We start from the raw sequence: 19,115 nt of genomic DNA, 5'->3' as shown, positions 1-19,115 counted from the left end.
AATGTGTGCTTAAGATATAAGCACAAATACATTTTAAATCAAATTAGATCTTTAGAATCAATCAATGTAAAGCTTTAGGTGGAATTTGACATGGCGCTCTCAATTATGGAAAATGTACAGTTATCCAAACTGTACCACTTACATTACATCATTTTCTGTTACTCATTAGATGTTAGGGAATTAAACTGCCTCCTCTGATCTCCACGCTGGACCAGCCAATTAGATCACTTGAGAGTTGCATAGGCAGACCATAGACACTCATAACCTTTTGTTTTGCCAATTTGAATGTTTTATATACTGTATTTTGCCTTTGCAATCCAAGGTATGCTTCACTTTATTGGGGTGCTTTTGTAAAATCCTCTTTAAACTGCTGTTTCAACGTTCATCCTAGCAGCTTCTTCAGTTCTTTTATACTCCAACTAGTCAGGAATCTCATTAAAACCACACATGCTATATAGCAACATAAAATATCCTCATATCAACAGAAAACATGTATGGGCTCCCACATACTCTTGGGTACAAAGGCAAAATACCAGTATATAAAAGCCAGGAATTTCTTAGTAAACTGATATCATATATTCAGTCATGAAAAAGTTTCAGAACCCCTTTCAGCCTTCATAATAATTTACTCCACTTTCAACAAAAAAGATAAGAGTGGTATGTCTTTAATTTCCCAGGAACATCTGAGTACTGGGGTGTTTTCTGAACAAAGATCTTTAGTGACGCAGTATTCAGTAAACATTTTGGTACCCTTGTAATTTTGCTAATTTGAATGCATGTAACTGCTCAATACTGATTACTGGCAACACCAAATTGGTTGAAGTAGATTGTTAAGCCTTGAACTTCATAGACAGGTGTGTCCAGTCATGAGAAAAGGTATTTACGTTGGTCAATTGCAAGTTGTGCTTCTCTTTGACTCTCCTCTGAAGAGTGACAGCATGGGATCCTCAAAGCAACTCTCAAAAGATCTGAAAACAAAGATTGTTCAGTATCATGGTTTAGTGGAAGGCTACAAAAAGCTATCTCAGAGGTTTAAACTGTCAGTTTCAACTGTAAGGCATGTAATCAGGAAATGGAAGGCCACAGGCACATTTGCTGTAAAACCCAGGTCTGGCAGGCCAAGAAAAATACAGGAGCGGCATATGCGGAGGATTGTGAGAATGGTTACAGACAACCCAAAGATCACCTCCAAAGTCCTGCAAAAACATCTTGCTGCAAATGGTGTATCTGTACATCGTTCTACAATTAAGCACAATTTGCACAAAAAAAATCTGTATGGCAGGGTGATGAGAAAGAAGCCCTTTCTGCACTCTGCACGCCACAAACAGAGTCGCTTGTTGTATGCAAAAGCCCACAGTGATTTTGGAACAAAGTGCTTTGGACTGATGAGACAAAAATTTAGTTATCTGGTCATAACAAAAAGCTCTTTGGGTGGCGGAAGAAGAACACTGCATTCCAAAAAAAAACCACCTGCTACCTACTGTCAAATTTGGTGGATGTTTCATCATGCTGTGGGGCTGTGTGGCTAGTTCAGGGACTGGGGCCCTTGTTAAAGTCGAGGGTCAGATAAATTCAACCCAATATCAACAAATTCTTTAGTATAATGTTCAAGCATCAGTCACAAAGTTGAAGTTACGCAGGGGTTGGATATTCCAACAAGACAATGACCCTAAACACACTTCCAAATCTACAAAGGCATTTATGCTAAGGGAGAAGTAGAATATTCTGGAATGGCCTTCACAGTTCCCCGACTTGAATATCATCGAAAATCTATGGGATGATTTGAAGCAGACTGTCCATGCTCGGCAGCCATCAAATTTAACTGAACTGAAGAGATTGGACGAATGGTCAAAATTACCACCATCCAGAATCCAGACACTCATCAAAGGCTATAGGAGGCATCTTGAGGCTGTTACATTTGCAAAAGGAGGCTCAACTAAGTATCGATGTAATATCTCTGTTGGGGTGCCCAAATTTATGCACCTAATTTTGTTATGATGCATATTGCATATTTTCTGTTAATCCAATAAACTTTATGGCACTGCTGAAATACTACGGTTTCCATAAGGCATGTTCTATATTAAAAGGAAGTTGATACTTTGAAAGCTCAGCCAGTGATAAAACTCCAAAGAATTAAGAGGGGTTCCCAATTACCAGAAATGTGCAAGTCTATTCTATTTGTCATTGCTGAAAATTCTTCTATTGTAAATATAATCCACTGTCTGCAAAAGCACCTTAACATCAAAAGTGAACCTACAATGCCAGCAATGTTTTTGCTCAAGGGAGTTAAGTTTCCAAAATTGATTCAAGTTGCATTTTGCATTTTCTGTTGGGTCCAACCTCTATATTGAAGTCTCAACAAAAACTCCCACTGCAACATACATGCTTCATAAATATCTTTTAGCTAAAGCAAGTTCAAAAATGTATTTGATATTATTGCACTTTTACATTGTTGTACAGTATGTTTCCATAGGCTTGGGAACGCTGATCATTTCAGATATATGGATTTTCATACAGCTGAGTGACGTTCATATCAGTGGTGTATCTAGAATATTGAAAGACTGATAATTGCTAACCCTTAAATACAATGGTCCATAGAGAATTATAGTGAACATCCAATGGCAGACAAATTATAATTATTATTAACATGTATTTGCCAACATAATGCCCAGTGCTGTAAAATGAAATTTGTTTATACAAAGAAATTGCATGAATTACATACATGGAAACTACACAGTTCCATACATTGCGACCAGTACCAGTAGAAAAGGGGAAGGGAATGAGACACAAGGTGTTGGAGTGGACAAGATCAGAAATAAGCAGGTGAGAGATGCAGCACATGGTATTGCATTTGGTAGCCAAACAGATACTACTTTGAGAAATTAATGTTAAAACATTAAAACTGTTTGATTAATGTATATTGGAAAGTTCCTTCATTATGCAAGTGTTCAGTTTTAGGGTAGAGATCCCCTTTAATAATAAATTCTTGTGCACATGAATCTGCTCTACTCATTCCCTCTCACTGCTGTAATGTTGATAGTGGATCAGAAAGAGAGTCCAATCCCATTCTTTTGTCACTGGGGCATTAATACAAATGCAGATGATAAATCTCTGATGTGTAGCAAGGCCTTGGCAATTTACTGAACCTGGACATCTGCTTAATCTTTCTGCTACTTCTTATTGTGAAATCAGTTTGACAGTCATATGGACTTTACCTTGCCATGGTATGGTGGTTTAGTAGTGACAAAGTTATGGTGTGTAGCAAAACTGTCACAGAGGCTTTTGTTTGGAGGTGGGACTGTTTTAGCAAAGGTGTTGGTATATAACATTATATAATTCAGTAAGTTAATAGGTGGTACTTTGCCCAATATCATTGCTGCTCCTTTTGTCTTCTGAACAAGGGATGAATTTAAATATTGTTCATATATGAGCATCTCTTAAACCAGCGTATCTTGGAGGAGTATCATTCTGCAGTTATGCTGTGGTGCTTGTGACTTTTATCTGAGTATATTTCTATTTTGCTGTGTTATTAAACTGTGAAGTTTAAACTTCATATAAGAACTTTATAAGCCAATCCATCTACTCTACCTACACATTGGGGGTTATTTATGAACACAGAGCAAATTTGCACCTGGGCAGTAACCCGTGGTGACCAATCAGAAAACATTGCAGCTACAAACTACACACAACATGACTGTCAGATGTAGACGCAGCGTGTGGCATTCACATCCGACAGTCATGTCGGATGCATGTAGTTTGTACCTGAGATGTTTCTATCACTTACATCATATTTGGCGTCTCCAACTGGTCAACTGTGTTCAGGGCCACCATCAGGGGGGCACAGGGGGTACAAGTCTACCGGGCCCGGCAGTGCTGAACTTTTCGAAAGAGCCTTGACAGCGCCAAAGCCGTGCCACCTCCTTCCCGAAGTCCCGAATAGCCGAAATGTCGAAGTGCAGAAAAAGCCGAACAGCCGAAGTCCCGAAGCCTCAACTTTCCACAGCAAAGACAGGAATTAAAGTCTATGGGAAATTGTGGAGCAAGATAGACCTATACCTAAAGCAATACATCATTTGGCAACTGATGGCTTCTGATTGCAGCAGTGACACACATATAATGTTAATCTAATTTTGAACTACAATATTCCTCCAATGATAGTTGCATTAACAGCTATGAGACATATACGGATATTATATACAATATATCATGATATATATATATATATATATATATATATATATATATATATATATATATATATATATATATATATATATATATATATATTCTGCTCATTATCTTGGGAGATTATCTGTCGCATAAGGATTATAATCATCCAGAAGTTTTTTCTGTGACTCTAGATTGATACCATCTGTTTGCATGTGATTGTTCTAATGCATATGAGTATTGTATAGCATATTGATAAACTACAGAAAAACAAGGATGATCTAATTCATTGTAGTAGATAGAGGGGTCCCTCTTCTTATGGAGACTGCATTTTTTCACATATGTTTGGTGTCGTTTCATAGCCAACTTGGGGGTTCAGTCCATTCTCTGTGTGATATTATACTTATTTAGTATTTATATAAGGACACCCTGGTAGGTGGTACATGTATGGGATCCCTTATCCAGAAAGCTCAGAATTATGGGAAGGCCATCTCCCATAGACTCCATTTTAATCATATATAATTCAAATTTCTGTAATAATAAAACAGTATCTTGTACTTGATCCCAACTAAGATATAATTTATCTGTATTGGGGCCAAAACAACCCTGTTAGGTTTATCTAATATTTAAATGATGTTTTAGCAGAATTAAGGCATGGACATCCAAATTACAAAAAACCCCAGGTCCTGAGCATTCTAGATAATACAGTAGGTTAAACTAATGGCACATAAGGGGGTTTGCCTGTCACTACATCCAGTGGAAAACTGTGGCAGTCTGCTTTTCACTCTCCTAATGTTATTTAATGTAAGCGCCATGGCTGAGATACATAGCGTAGTGATAGGCAGACTTCCATGAATAAGCTCACCTATCACCACACCATAAAATAACATTAGGAGCAGTGACAGGGGTGTTTGCCCAGTGCTACTTTCTGCCAGATGCCAGCAGTGGCAGTCAAAATGCCTAGTGTGTAATTAGCCCCATCGTTATTTAAAGGGAGACATTTGTGTGTCTGAATAATAAGAAAATAAATATGGTTCGATTAGTACAATTATAAATAACCAAAGCTTTTCACTTAAAATCATTGAAGAAGCACAGTACAAGGGCCACATGCCTTTTGTATTGAACAGCGGTCTACACTAGGAATCCTTGCTGTCTGCAAAGATTTTATGGAGTGCCCAAAAAACTTTGTATGTACAAGATAAAATAATTCCCATTTCCACTTTGGAATAAAAATCAGTGGTGTGTTTTGAAATAAGTAATTGTTTGGACCAACTACAGTGACTGAGTTTTTAGCACTTTTATCTTGCAGTGCTGGTGTCCTGAGTTTGATTCCATCTTGAGTACTATATGCAAGGAGTTTGTATGTCCTCCCCATATTTGCGTGGGTTTCTTCTCATACTCTAAAAACATTCAGGCAGGTTAATTGACTCCTGATAATATTGAGTGTGTTTTAATCTGATAGGGATCTTAAAATGTGAGGGGGCAGGGTCTGATGTAAATGATCTATAATTTCTGTAAAGATCTGGGCAACTCTGTCAGCGCTATATACATAAGAGATAATAAATACAGACGAACGCTGCTTTTACATAACTGAAATTTACAGTTCCCTGGAAACAACACCAATTATTCACAGTCTGGCGCAGATAAGCAACGTTCGTTTTACGTTTTTAAAGGTTACACCAAAGAAAATCTATATACCCTTGCTCTCACCAACATAAAATATAATGCACAGCTATTACCCATCACTTCTATCATTTCAATGTAAGGGTATGTGTGTAAATGACAGATTATTAGAATATTTTTGCCCTCTAGTGGTCACAAAGCCCATAACAAAATCATTTTTTTTGCTCACTGGATGTGAAAGAAAATAAGTAAAATATATATTTGTATATATCTGAGATACAACAAAAGTGTTGAGTTGTAATCTTCATCAACAGTCAAATATAAGATGTAAGCTGCAGGTGCTGAGTGTGCATAGTAACAAGAAATAAGTTCAAAAAGCAGAATGCATTTTATTCTGAAGAAATAACCCATAGCAAAGTGCATAATTGTACTAATATAATTTTAAAGAACAATGCTGCATTTAAGGTTTATTGCTCTGGAGTAGTGATGGGCAATTCTGAACTGTTTCTCTTCACCCAAAATTTACGAACCGGCCAAAATTCACAGAAATGCTTTGGCCTATGGACAATTTTTTTGACACTCCAAATTTTTTTTCTATGGCATCATTTTCATGGAGAAACTTGGCGAAAAATTTGACTTATCACTTCACCTTTCTAGAATAAGGCACAGTAACCTTGCCGTTTTCTTCTCGGCTGACATTATTCCATCTTCCCTATCTTTGTTACTTTTCTATCATTCTTCCTCAGCGATATTTCTTACTTGTTCTTTCAGTGTTTAGTCTTTTTTGACTCACCCCCTTTAGTTTATATTGTTCTCTCTTCTATTTTTATGATTATCCCACATTTCTTGCTGTCATCTCATTCTACCCACTGATGTGTCCTTTCTCCTGCTCTGTCCTTCTCTTTCCAGTTGGCTGTCATGTTAATGTTAATTGGCATAACATGAGATGAAAAATTCAGACAGCCATCCTTGTTTCTACCTCTGAACCACTATCCTATTCTGCCATTAACGACACCGGAGCATTTTGCAGGAGAGAAACCTCCTGCGCACTTCTTACACAATACTTAGGCTTTAGTTGTGTGCTTCTCTACTTCCTGTCTGTGTGAATCCTTGCAGCAGTACATCCATGCAAAAGGCAATGGATGGATTCCATTGGGCTGATTTTAATAACAGTCCTGGCTCTAGGGCCAGATTTATATAGCGGGTGGCCCAAGGCCTATTGCTGTTCATCTCCCCTCTCCCCTTTATTCTTGCAAATTTTCATCAGGTCGGGAGCACTGGGAAATTTAAAAAATCATTGTATCTCCTGGTCATCCCCAGTGTTTTTGAATCAATGTGGGTGTGGTTGGGCAGCATGCCACTTTCTAAAATCCTACTGCCCTAGGCCCGGTCCTTGGTGGCCTTTCCACAAATCTAGGCCTTCCTGGCTCTGCAGCTGCATTAGCACATTATTAGTCCTACCCTGTGCAAACACAAGGGGCTGTACTGATGGATGAAATGAAGATATTTTCTGCTTTAGCAGTCAAACACATTTGTTCTCAGTGAGGTTACTCTCAATGTGGAGAGCAGCTAAGGATTATTGCACTAACACCCATGGGAATCATTAAACCCTGATGTACAGCATATCGAATACAGGAATTAATGATTCAGGCAACTATTTTACATGCTGGAACAGATTCAAATGCAGAAAATGGAATGTTAGATCTAAAATGATCATTAATGCTCAGTTAAAAACAAAATATTTTGTGATGTCAGTGTTCCCCTTACAATTGACTTTTAGTATAATGTAAAATGTGATATACTGAAATAATTTGCAATTTGATTTCATTTTCAATTTTGGGATTATTTGGCTTTTTATTCAGCAGCTCTCCAGTTTGCAGTTTCTGGTTGCTAGGGTAGAAATTGCCTAGAAACCAAGCATTGTTGCAAGTAATAAAAAGTAACTATAAATAAGTTTGTAGCCTCATAGAGCATTTGTTTTAAGATGGGGGTCAGTGACCCCCTTTTGAAAGCTGGAAAGAGTCAGAAGGAGGCAAATAATTCAAAAACTATAAAAACAAAAATGAAGGCCAGTTGAAATGCTATTCTGTAACATACTAAAAGTTAATGTTATGGTGAACCATTCCTTGAAGTCTTTCTGTGAGAGCACAGTCTTGCTGTTTTGAATGGCTGCTTTGGAATCTAAAGGCAATTATAGACAGGCCAGTCCTGTAGGCATGAGGGCTGTGGACAGATAATAGGAGGGGCCATAAATGGTATAGCCACATTTCTTTTGTTCTGAATGGTCTCACTTTTGAGAACAGAAAGTGAAGAAGAGCTATGGCTCCTCTTCTTCATCTCCCAATGCTCCAGCACTAGCTGACGTGGTACACCAACAGATGAATACTGCACATGTTTAAACTTGACTGACTAAAAATGGGGGTGTTTTGAGCATGCAAAATGTAAAATAAAATAACAGTACTATATAATTTGGAGTGCAATTCTCACATCAATGAACATCTGACTTTATTTAGAAGAAACTGGCAACAAAACTATTATTTGCTCATAAAGGGATGCATACCCAGAATTTGGGAAAGAATATAAGATTTGCCTTATTTTAATCTTTTATTGCTGTTAATAATGTTTCTACCAACAATTACAGCCTGAGAAAGCAGTTAGGGAGTATTTCTAAAAGTTTGTGCTTAATCAAGTTGAGATCATTTAATGATTGTCCTTTTTTTGTACTAAACAAGGAGTAACAATGCTTTTAGCGAGGGGAATGGAAGGAGAGAGGAATTGCTTAATCAGCCCCACTCACGCAGGTCTCTGCCGGAGTGATTATTGAATTCTTTGGTCTCTGTAGAATTTTAATGAAGCTGCTGGTTGTTGGAAATCGCAGTTCTTTGTCAATAGTGCTCAATAACTCGAGCAGCCTTGTAATAACATAGACAATGTTTTATCTTTCAGTGGGGAGAAGCCGTGAGGGAAAAACATAATAGAACAGATGTGAAAATGACTGAAGGGGAACCTAAGCTACTTTAACACTGACTTCAGTTGAACACGGGATTACTGGAATGAGGTGGGGATGAATAAGGACAGGGGTGCAGATTTTGCATTGGTTCTATGGTCATCAGAATAAAGAGTGATCTAATCATTGAAATATGGCCTGATTCAATAAGAATACAAAGGAGGGTATTAGCATATGGGAGTGGGAAATTGGAAAAGAGTTGCTTATTGATGGGTAGGTTATGGTAGGATTCAGTTAAGATACAGGTAATGATCACTGGGAAACTAGTCATGATGCAAGTATAGTATAGCAGAGAAGAATGTACTGAAGACATAATCAGGTTGTATAAGATCAAAAGTTTGCAATTTTTGTGTTCATAAAGTGCAATGGAATAAGTTATTCTGATCATGACTTTTTATAGGAATATGGTCATTCTTAGCAGGACATTTTTGGGTGAAATTTGGAGATGAGTATACGGTTGGGTTTTGATATCAGTCTGTGGCTAAATAAACATAATTAAGATTTGAAGATTAGTAAGATTATCCTTTGTGATCTACAATGAAAATTCTGTTTTACTAATTTATTGCAGAGAGACAAAAAGAATTATTTGCTGAAATGAATGGTATGGGAAATGGCCTTCCTGCAAGTCAAAGCTTTTTGCATATCGGGTTCCCAGATAAGAGTTGTGGACTGTTAGGAACATATACCATATATGGATGTTCTGAGACAATGCACATAAAAAGGACAGAGTTAACAATTAGAAAGATGGTGTCTCAAGAGCTAAAGTAAAGTTAAATCGAATAGTAGTCATGCCCATTGGGAGAAATAGTTGTGATGGCATATAATGACATGAAATAATGATGATTTAGAAAAGGAATATATTCAAGCTTAATGTAGAATTTAGTATTTGTGGATATGATTATGGCTGGGGTGAAAGGGAGGATAAAGGGGATAAACAAGTAAAGCGATAGTGCAGGATCAAACTCAACTGTTGTTGCATAGAATGTAAGTAACATCCACTGAGATATATGAGCTATATTTTTGCACAGATTAAGAATAGAACTGGGCATTATTAGAAGTATATTGAATCATGATGTTGAATCAGATGTGTCATGTGTGAAGCACACAGAGTACTGAGAGTAGGACATTTTCTCAAAAATGCTTTAGCAAAATCCTGAATTGTGGTTATTTGAAGTTTTAATTGGATAAGTTCTTACTGAAACCTTACCCAAGCAGGAGCAGAATATGCATTCTTTAGAGTGGACTGGAATACTCACCTAGTTGATGTTAAGCTAAAATTTTCAGTCTCACCTTGGTCGTAACTGTTGCCAGACTCAGAAGACAATTTATACACATCTTGGGGAGGCTTGTGGAGTTAAGTAATTATTAGAAAGCAGTAGTTGATACAAATATTTACTTGCAGATCACTAAGGATCCTGGAATTTACATATTATGCCTGGTATGTAAAGAGGTGGCCACAAAATTATCTGTAAAAAGCCGATATAAGCTATATGTGGTTGTTGAAGACTTTTTCATCTAGTATTAATCAGGTTTGATGCATTCTTTTATTTCTAGCAATTGATAACAGGTAGAAGCTGCTTTGAATCCATACTGGGTAAAATCTATTAAACAAACATGTGATTTTCAAAAGAATCTTTTTTTAAAAAGAGAACTCCAAAGATGTAAAAACCTTGATGAAAAATGTATGATCATGTTGCATCATAGAAATTCTGATCAGTTTATTGCATTACACTGGGGTCACATGAAAGTCTTTAAAGTTCAGCTATACTTTGTGCCTGCTTTCCTTCAGCATATGGGGAGTATAGTTAGCATACTGTGCATGTGCCGGTCGCAAAAACTAGGCACAGGGGTCACGGGTGCGTTTTATATAATTAAGATCCTGAATATGTACATGATGATAGAGGGCTCCTTAGTTAAGCACAGATGCCCCAATCTCTCTCTCTCTCTCTCTAGCTGCTGCTGTTGGGAACATGTAAACAGGATTAGTTGCCAGAAATTCTACTAAACAGACTTAGAAACAGGAGTGAGGGTATAATAAGTAAATACATAAATAAAACAGAGCATACGTCTCCATTTGTATTTCTCAATAGAGTCCATAGATAGGGAAAAGAAGGTTTTATTAATGAAGATAGGCTGTCCAAAGGTAACAAATGAATTCTGTTGTAGGAAAACATGTTTGTTTCCAAATGCATCAGTTAGTGCTGCTCCAGCAGAATACTACATTAGAATCCATTTTTAAAAGAGCAAACAAATGTAATATTTCATTTTGAAATCTGACATGAGACTGGACATGTTAGTTTCCCAGGTGCCCCCAGACATGTGACTTGCCATGTGGCTTTGATACACTTCAGTCACTCTTTACTGCTGCGCTAAAAGTTGAAGTGATATCAACCCCCCCTGAGCATCCCATCAGGAAGGTAACAAGAATACAGCTCCATAACACCTGCATTTCTAAAAATGCTCCTAGTGGTAGATATGAGAATAGCATTCAATATTAAACAAGTCAGTCTAACCCAAGTCATGTTTCCTCCAGTTACATTGAATAGGCAAAACCATAGCTTATCTGAAAGCAGTGTCATTGTGAAGTGCTAGCTCTTTCTGAAAGCACAGGATCAGCACAATGAAGTAAGATAGCTGCTTACACACATATTTTTTTAACTAAAAAAACAATTGGTCTGATCAGGAATAACTTTGTAGATGGCAGAGTAAATTATATGTAATGTAAACCGTATAATTTATACATGAACAAACAAAACAGATATTTTTTCTTTGCCCAAATTTCTAAACTTTCTAAAAATGCAAAAACCCAAGGCTCTGTGCTATTCCAAGATGATATGAATAAACGCTCTAGAAAAGCTGTGCACATGACTTTATGTACTATAACTGTTTATATTGCTAAACTATTTATATTTGCCAAGTTGCCTTTTTGCCGTCATTCTTACACCATAAAGTGACACAATCTGCTGTTTAGTTTCAAAATTATCTGCCATCAAGAAATAGGCATTTAGCAAATCTTTGTCCCAAGTTGGTCCTATTTTCCCAGGTCCTGTGTGCAGTCCAGGTCCTCTTCCTGTTTGTTCTTGTCCTCTCTGTTGATTTCTTTGGCTAGATCTTGGCTTGTTCATGATCTCCCCTTATCGAATATGGTCAGTTTTTGATTTTAATATTCCTTAAGCTGGACATACACAATTTTTTTTCAACATTTGGACATTGAGCCCATATATGTGTAATATACACGGTAGTATAGAGGCTGCTACAGACACAAGTAATTTAGCTTTGTTCCTGCACAGATCTCATTTTATCGTCTAAAGAGGAAGGATAACACTCTCAATATAGCTGAAAGTGTGTTTAGAAGCAATGCACAGGAAAATACACAGCATTACAGTTAGCATTACTAGGGAGCATTCTGTGTCACAGGATAAATTATAACTCATAGATGTTAGGAGCAATAGCTGTGCAACACAATCACAAATCTGTCTTAAGAGTCGTGTCATATCAAATGTGTGTGGGTGCGAAGGTAATTATAGGGACAGATTTTTTCATACCCCTCATTACACAAAATGTATTCTTGTGGGGGGGGGGGAAGATGTGGTTGAACATAAAGTTTTACATAATAGTGGCTTCTTTTCCTTGGGGATACTATCTAATCTCATTCTTCTTTGCAACATAAAGTGCGCTCATGGCAGCGCTATGGAGTAGTACTTATCCATGCGCAAAATGAGCTGACCAACATGAAAGAAATAATTATAGTCCTTGCTGCTCCGTCACAGTCTGTAGATAAACTGGTAAGAACATTCCCCAGAAATAACTCCATAAATGCTGCTGAATCTCTTGCTCAAAGCCTACAGTTCGCTACAGGCAAAGTTAACCTGTTACTGGCATTTTGAGCACTTCTGGAAAACAAGTTCATTAGTCCCAGGCCAATGATAATTTGCCATTCATTCCAGCATAGACTATATTTAAAGGAGAACTAAAGCTTAACTAAAGAAGTAGGGCAGAAATGTTGCACATTATATTTTGGACTTCTGTACCAACCCGAGGCAACCACAGGCCTTTACCAGAGAAGATCTGTGTCTCTGAAGATGCCACTGTAGTTCCCCATCTTTTTTTTTGCAGGGCTGGGGTCCTAGTTTAAATTGCAGCCATAGCACTAACTGCAAGGAGCTTGTATGTTCTCCCACAGCTTGCGTAGATCTCCACCATTTTTGGGCATGCCACCCAGCTGCATCAGGATTAACTACTAGCACTGGAGATACACACCAGTCTCCAGTGCTGTTCCGGACAATAAAGACTTGTGCATGCACACACAGTACGAGGAAGTGGATGGCGCCAGGCAGGAGGAAGTGGAGGGGACAGCGCTGGGCAGTAGCCGTGCGGAGTGAGCAGACGACACCTGCAAGGGAGGGGGACTATGAGCAGAGCTGGCCTAGGGGTGGCCAGTTTGTAAATCAGGGCCTGCCCTTAATATTGTCCAGCCTATATTAAGGCCTCGATAGACTGTGTGTGTGTCATCGTAGATTTAGTATAATCTTCCCCTCTAACATGTAGTTTATATTATAATTGGCCAACTACTCTGAAAAGGTTGAACCAGCAGTGTTCTAAACCAAGAAATACAGAAACCAACAGTAGGGTTCAAATACATACATATATATATATATATATTTAAATACAAGACAGTGCTGCCAAAATATCATTATACTTTTCTTAATTTAGCATTAGACAAATACAATAGTGAAATTATCTGAATCAAGTCTGCATGTCGTTGTATATTTAGAGTTTATTGCCATTGGGCAAAAGTGCTATGAATTGTTATTTTACAAAAAAAAGTAAACAAACTTCTACTGTGTGGCCTCTGAAGCTTACTTTTTTTGTAAAATGTAAAAAAGGCAGAGCCCTGATTTGACAATTGATGCAGATCTCCTTCAATTCACCCGACTCTTTTCTTTCTTGCTTTAACACAAGCAAAGACAAAGAAGTGTCAATAAGCCTGCTCATTACAACTGTTCTGGTAACCGAAGTACAAACAAACTAGTCTGCAAATGTTCTTTTAGAATGTAAACAAATATACTCAGCATTTGCGCAATGTCATTTTAATGGGATTTATTTCTTAACCTTAGATCTTGGTAGAGTGACCTCTGTAAATCCCCCACCCCTCTGTGCCTTATAGTAGTAGTCATCATTTGGCCCTTCCCAGCAATAAATAATGTATCCATGTATAGTAAACCTTTGTGTGAATTGTAGGAAAAGTTTTTGTTGGCAGTATAATTAATGACACTACACTGAGAATAAATACAGGGGAGGAAATATATACAAAATTAAACTTTGCTCAGAATGCTTGATGGCCTGCTGCATTAGATGCAAGTGACACACCAGGAAGCCCTCACTCATAGTGAACTACAACATCCAGTATCCTCAAATAACCTTCTCTTGACTACAGAAGTTGGGATTAGCAGTTCCTAACAGCTGGAGGGGATAAATATTTGAAAGATTCCATAGACCCATGCAAACATTTACCATTGAAGAGGTAGAGTTGCATTGCAAGTACTACCACACTTGTTTTTGAGACTTTTGTGCTCAAAATTGCCCTTGAAATGAGCCCTTAGATCTTATGGATTATCTAGATAAATGCTAATTAAAAAAATTTGAATATGGTGGACATCTATCCTTTTCCAACTGACCTGATGTTCATTTGGAGAGGCTGAACTAGATTAGGGATGCACCGAATCCAGGATTCGGTTCGGGATTTGACCAGGATTCGGCCTTTTTCAGCTGGATTCGGCTGAATCCTTCTGTCCGGCCGAACCGAATCCAAACCCTAATTTGCATATGCAAAATGTGTGACTTTTTGTCACAAAACAAGGAAATCAATTTTTTCCCCTTCCAATCCTTAATCTGCATATACAAATTAGGGTTCGGATTCGGTTCGGTATTTGGCCGAATCTTTCATAAAGGATTCGGGCTTCGGCTGAATCCAAAATAGTGGATTTGGTGCATCCCTAAACTAGATGGACGTGGGACTTTATTCAACACAACATAACTATGTAGAAACACAAGTCCATGCATGTAGCCAAAAACTCCATAGACATGTAAGTGGTGCTCGTTTTGGTGCTCCTGTTGCTTATAGAGAAAATATATAACTCCATTAAATCATATCTGAGATCTGAATAAAAAACATCAAAACTACTGCACATTGCTGTTCATGTGAGTGCTATTTAGATTATGGTTTATTGGAGTTTTATATTTTATCTATGTAATTATGCAAGCTACATATCTGTTTAAAGGAGAGTTGGCATGAATTACATCTTGTTAATGTTGGCCTTAGAATAGTGTAGAGCAGGAGTGCCCATACTTTACTAATGCAAGTATGATCTACAATTCTACATCCATAAAAGTATTGTTAAATATTGATTTATGAGAAAATGTATATTGCTATAGTTAACTAACAACTATATTGCTATATTTAACTAACAGCTATTTCATATGTAGCCTTAACATAATACATATCTGAATGAAAAGCATGAAACAGGAGGGTGATATAGACAAGCTGCTTGTTGGCAGAATCTTGAGATCTACTGAACAACAGCTAGGTCTACTGGTAGATCCCGATCTACCTTTTGAGTGTGACTTTGGTGTGCCTTGCTGCCAGTGCCTCCCAGATACCTTTGTGCAGTGTGTATGTGTCCCTTTAATCACCTTACCCTCCTGTGAATCCTGTGAGTCTCCTGGTGTCCAGATCAACCAGGATGAAGGAACAGCAGTCCAGAGTGTTGCTTCTAACCAATAACTTATTTTATTGAACAAATTCAGAAAAAGGGTCTTACACCCATGACTCGCTAAGAACCACTTAACATTGCCACCTTTGGCAAGGGCTGAGGGCAGTTCGATGGGATGGGTTTGATTATGTCAGGGGCGGGTCCATTAACGTGGCGATCGCTGATTGGCTGATCACTATGCCATTCACTTTAAAGCCCTGTCTGGATATCCTAATTAGGAAATCCTGACAGGCAGTGTTCACCTGGACAGCCTTACTGAAAACTGGGCAACCCTAGGACCACTTTACTGTAGGTGTCCAAACTACAGGGGAAAACTATCTGTGGAGATGCCTAACCCTCAGGGTCTCTACATTAAGAAATGACAGTGATGTTCTCATTAAATGTTGACAAAGTGTTACTTTGGCACTGCACAGATTTTCCAAACCTTATTTAACAGGTCTTGCTGGGACTTTAGATCAAACCTGATTCACTGTTTTAAGTGCCATATGTTATGTGCCATTAGAGAATGAGTGAGTATGAACTGAGACTTAGCAATATCTCCTTTAAACCATCTGATGCAATGTTAGAAGGTAGAGAAATATAAATATCCTTGCCTGGTGGTGTTGCAAGATCCACCTATTCATTTTGCCAGATCCAGGTTGTCTGCCCTCTTTTTTTCCCTCCTCCTTTTACTTAATTCTGCTTTACTTCCTTTTTTCCTTCATCTTTGGCAAGTCCCACACCATGGGTTTGGTTATACTATGCTCCATGACTTACTGCTGAGCTGCATCCCTAAATTAGTAACAGAAAGTGTTAAAACAATGTCTTCCAGTGTGATGAGGAAACAGCTCTGCACTGATCTTGTTCCAGTCGATTGGATGCCTGTATAGAAAATGTTTTGTTGTCCCCAGCTAAAGTATTTGAATAAATAAAGTACATTAGAAGTTTCTCTGCTAATTGTCCCTGACATTTACGCTGCGGGATGCAAATTACTGTGTTACCAATGGGTTTACTACTAGAATAATGATTTCATTCATGTTGCTAATGCTAAGATACCTGTGCCAGGAACAGCCTACACCTCCTGTTCAGTCTTTTAATTAGTTTTAGATATATTTCACATTTACCTTTTTCTTCACCAAACTGCTTACTAAAATTCAGTTTATTTACGGTCTCTCTTTTATGAACTGCACCCTTACAATTCTTCCTTAATCTGCACCTCATAACTAGTCACTTAAGAATATTCTGACATCTCTAGATGTTTATATTGCTGCTTCACATAAAAAAAAGCAAACCTAACAGTCTTTCATGAGGTGCAGATTTTAGCATTCCCAAACAGAAATGTAAAGGGGCAAGTAACAAGTTGCTGCAGATTTGCCTGCAAGATATGGGCCCTGGCAGAAATCAGGAGTCAAGGTCTGTATGAGTGATTTCTAGCATGTGGTCGCCCTAGTATTTTGACGTGACAGACATTTACAAATGTGCTATACTACATTATCAAGTGATAGTGGACAGTTGTGTGTTGTGCCAGGCACTTGCAGGTAATTCCAATTCACTCTAAATGGGGTCCATTTTGGAGCATTGTTCCCTTTGTATGGAACTACAAACATCTAGCGACAAGATAATTCAAATTTTCCTTTGTGTCATTACCCTTAGTTGCTCCTAGCTGCTTCTACCTCTGTGGATCTTTGACCTTTCTCTGGTTCCTTTTGACTGCTCCAAGGCAAATGTTTCCAAAAGATGGTCTAATACTTATGTGATCAAAGAGACTGTCTGATGAGCGAAATATTACTTTTACATTTTGTTACAGGAGTAAAGGAGACCCGGTTTAAGGCGGGAAGTATTTCTGTTGCACACATATCTTATTTTGCTGATTGCATTAAATTTTGCAGCACAAATTGTGGCTGGCACTATCTTTAGCTATAGAGAAAGACTTTTCGCCATTATAAGGCATCTATGCGAAACGTGCGTCTGCTTTTTCATTGCCTTTAGTTGGTTTTATTTTTGTTACGCTTTGTAGCGGTTTTTAGCAATAATTGTTTGCATTTTGGTAACAAGGTTTTGGAGTGTTTCCAACCAACTTGCGCAGGCCCGGACTGGCAATCTATGGGTTCTGGCAAATGCCAGAGGGGCTGCTATAAGGTTAGTATTTAGTAGGCTGGTAAAATCATGAATTTTGGGATTTAAAATCTGAGGAATAATTAATTTGCAATTAATGTATAAAGTATTTAATTTAATTGATTAAATCCTATTTATTAAATCAATATTGCAGAATCAGCAAATAATTAGTTGCACATAGAATCTGTTAGCACATTATTAATGAATTTTAACTCTATGCACTGCACTTTACTTTTGTAAAAAAACTTTTTAAAATCCTTTTGGACTAAGAAGGCATTTTTCAAGATGGTTATTAATGAACTCAACTTGGAATATTTTGTGATTTGTTACTGGTGGGGTGTGGATCGTCCTATAATAGGGACACTGGATGTCCAATACCAATCGTATTAATTACATTTTAGATGTACTTTATTCTCTTTTCTTTCTATAGAAAATAATTTCTCCTATAGAGAAAGCAGTCATAGAATTCATCTCAGGAGAGAGACCCACTACCTTCACTCAAGCCTGTTACCTTGTGGTCAATTTGTTTGCTGGTTCTCTTGTCATTTGGACACAAACATGAATGGACTGAATAGAGGAGAAGAAATTTTTTTACATCTTGCATCCCAATGCTTTTATTATTGTTTGATTGGTAGCCATGAATGCACACATAACTAGCTTATGTGTGTATATAGTTATAATCCATATATTTGTATTAAACAAGGTTTGCATGTTTTTTGTTGTATTTCTAGCATATTTTGTAGCATAGCAGAAAATCTGATCCACGGCCTTTGAACTTTAGGACAGTGCCACCAACTGAGCTATGGTGCATATCCTCTAAAACATATGATAATATACAAAGCAAAGCATTAAGCAATATAGATGTGTTGGACATGTATTCTCATTACAATCTCTATCTTACTTTGTTTTCCTTTACATAATTAATAATTTGCCTCTATTAGGTGCTTGTATAAAGTGGACATTGGGTGCATAAATGCTGATATAAAGAATGGCAGTCTGGGTCATTAGGTAATTATGAAATTAAAATCTTGATTTGAAAAAAGTACAAGCTTCCTCAGCAAATTATACTGATGCTATAATAAATGGTCCTTATTGTTTCACAGAATAGACAAAGGGTAAGTTATTGTACTACCATCAAAATTTTTCTTTTTTCTATTCTGGTGAAACATTTAGATCCTACATTAGATTGGGAGCTTAAATGATTGTAAGGAATAGGATGTTTCTTTGCAGGAACCCATAAAACATTGCTCTGTGTGAGAAGAGACAATATGACCTGGGATGCATAATAATCGCAACAACAGTTAGGGATGCTCATCCCTCCTACTTGCTCTCATTGGTACTGCACATTTGACCCAAGGCCATTTTTGACCCATGTATATTTATCAAACAGAAGGTAGTCGGCACTTCAGCTCTCAACGTAGTGTAGGTTCCCCAATGGCCACTTTCCACTG

At 37.6% G+C, this 19,115-nt stretch overlaps 1 long non-coding RNA gene across 2 annotated transcripts in view; it reads left to right on the top strand.

Moving 5' to 3' along the window:
- The window catches only part of LOC121397069, an 88,008-nt gene that overhangs the window by 13,639 nt on the left and 55,254 nt on the right, over positions 1–19,115 (top strand). The window contains exon 2 of one of the 2 annotated variants that reach the window (XR_005963416.1): positions 18,095–18,378. The exons of the other annotated variant lie outside the window; for it this stretch is intronic. This is a non-coding gene — a long non-coding RNA (uncharacterized LOC121397069). Of the gene's footprint in view, positions 1–18,094; positions 18,379–19,115 lie in introns of those variants that run through there. 2 annotated transcript variants of the gene reach the window in all.

The sequence above is a fragment of the Xenopus laevis genome, chromosome 8L, assembly GCF_017654675.1.
Source record: "Xenopus laevis strain J_2021 chromosome 8L, Xenopus_laevis_v10.1, whole genome shotgun sequence".
Taxonomy (NCBI): Eukaryota; Metazoa; Chordata; class Amphibia; order Anura; family Pipidae; genus Xenopus; species Xenopus laevis.
The sequence above is the reverse complement of the archived record's forward strand: the minus strand, read 5'-3'. Positions and strand labels throughout refer to the sequence as shown.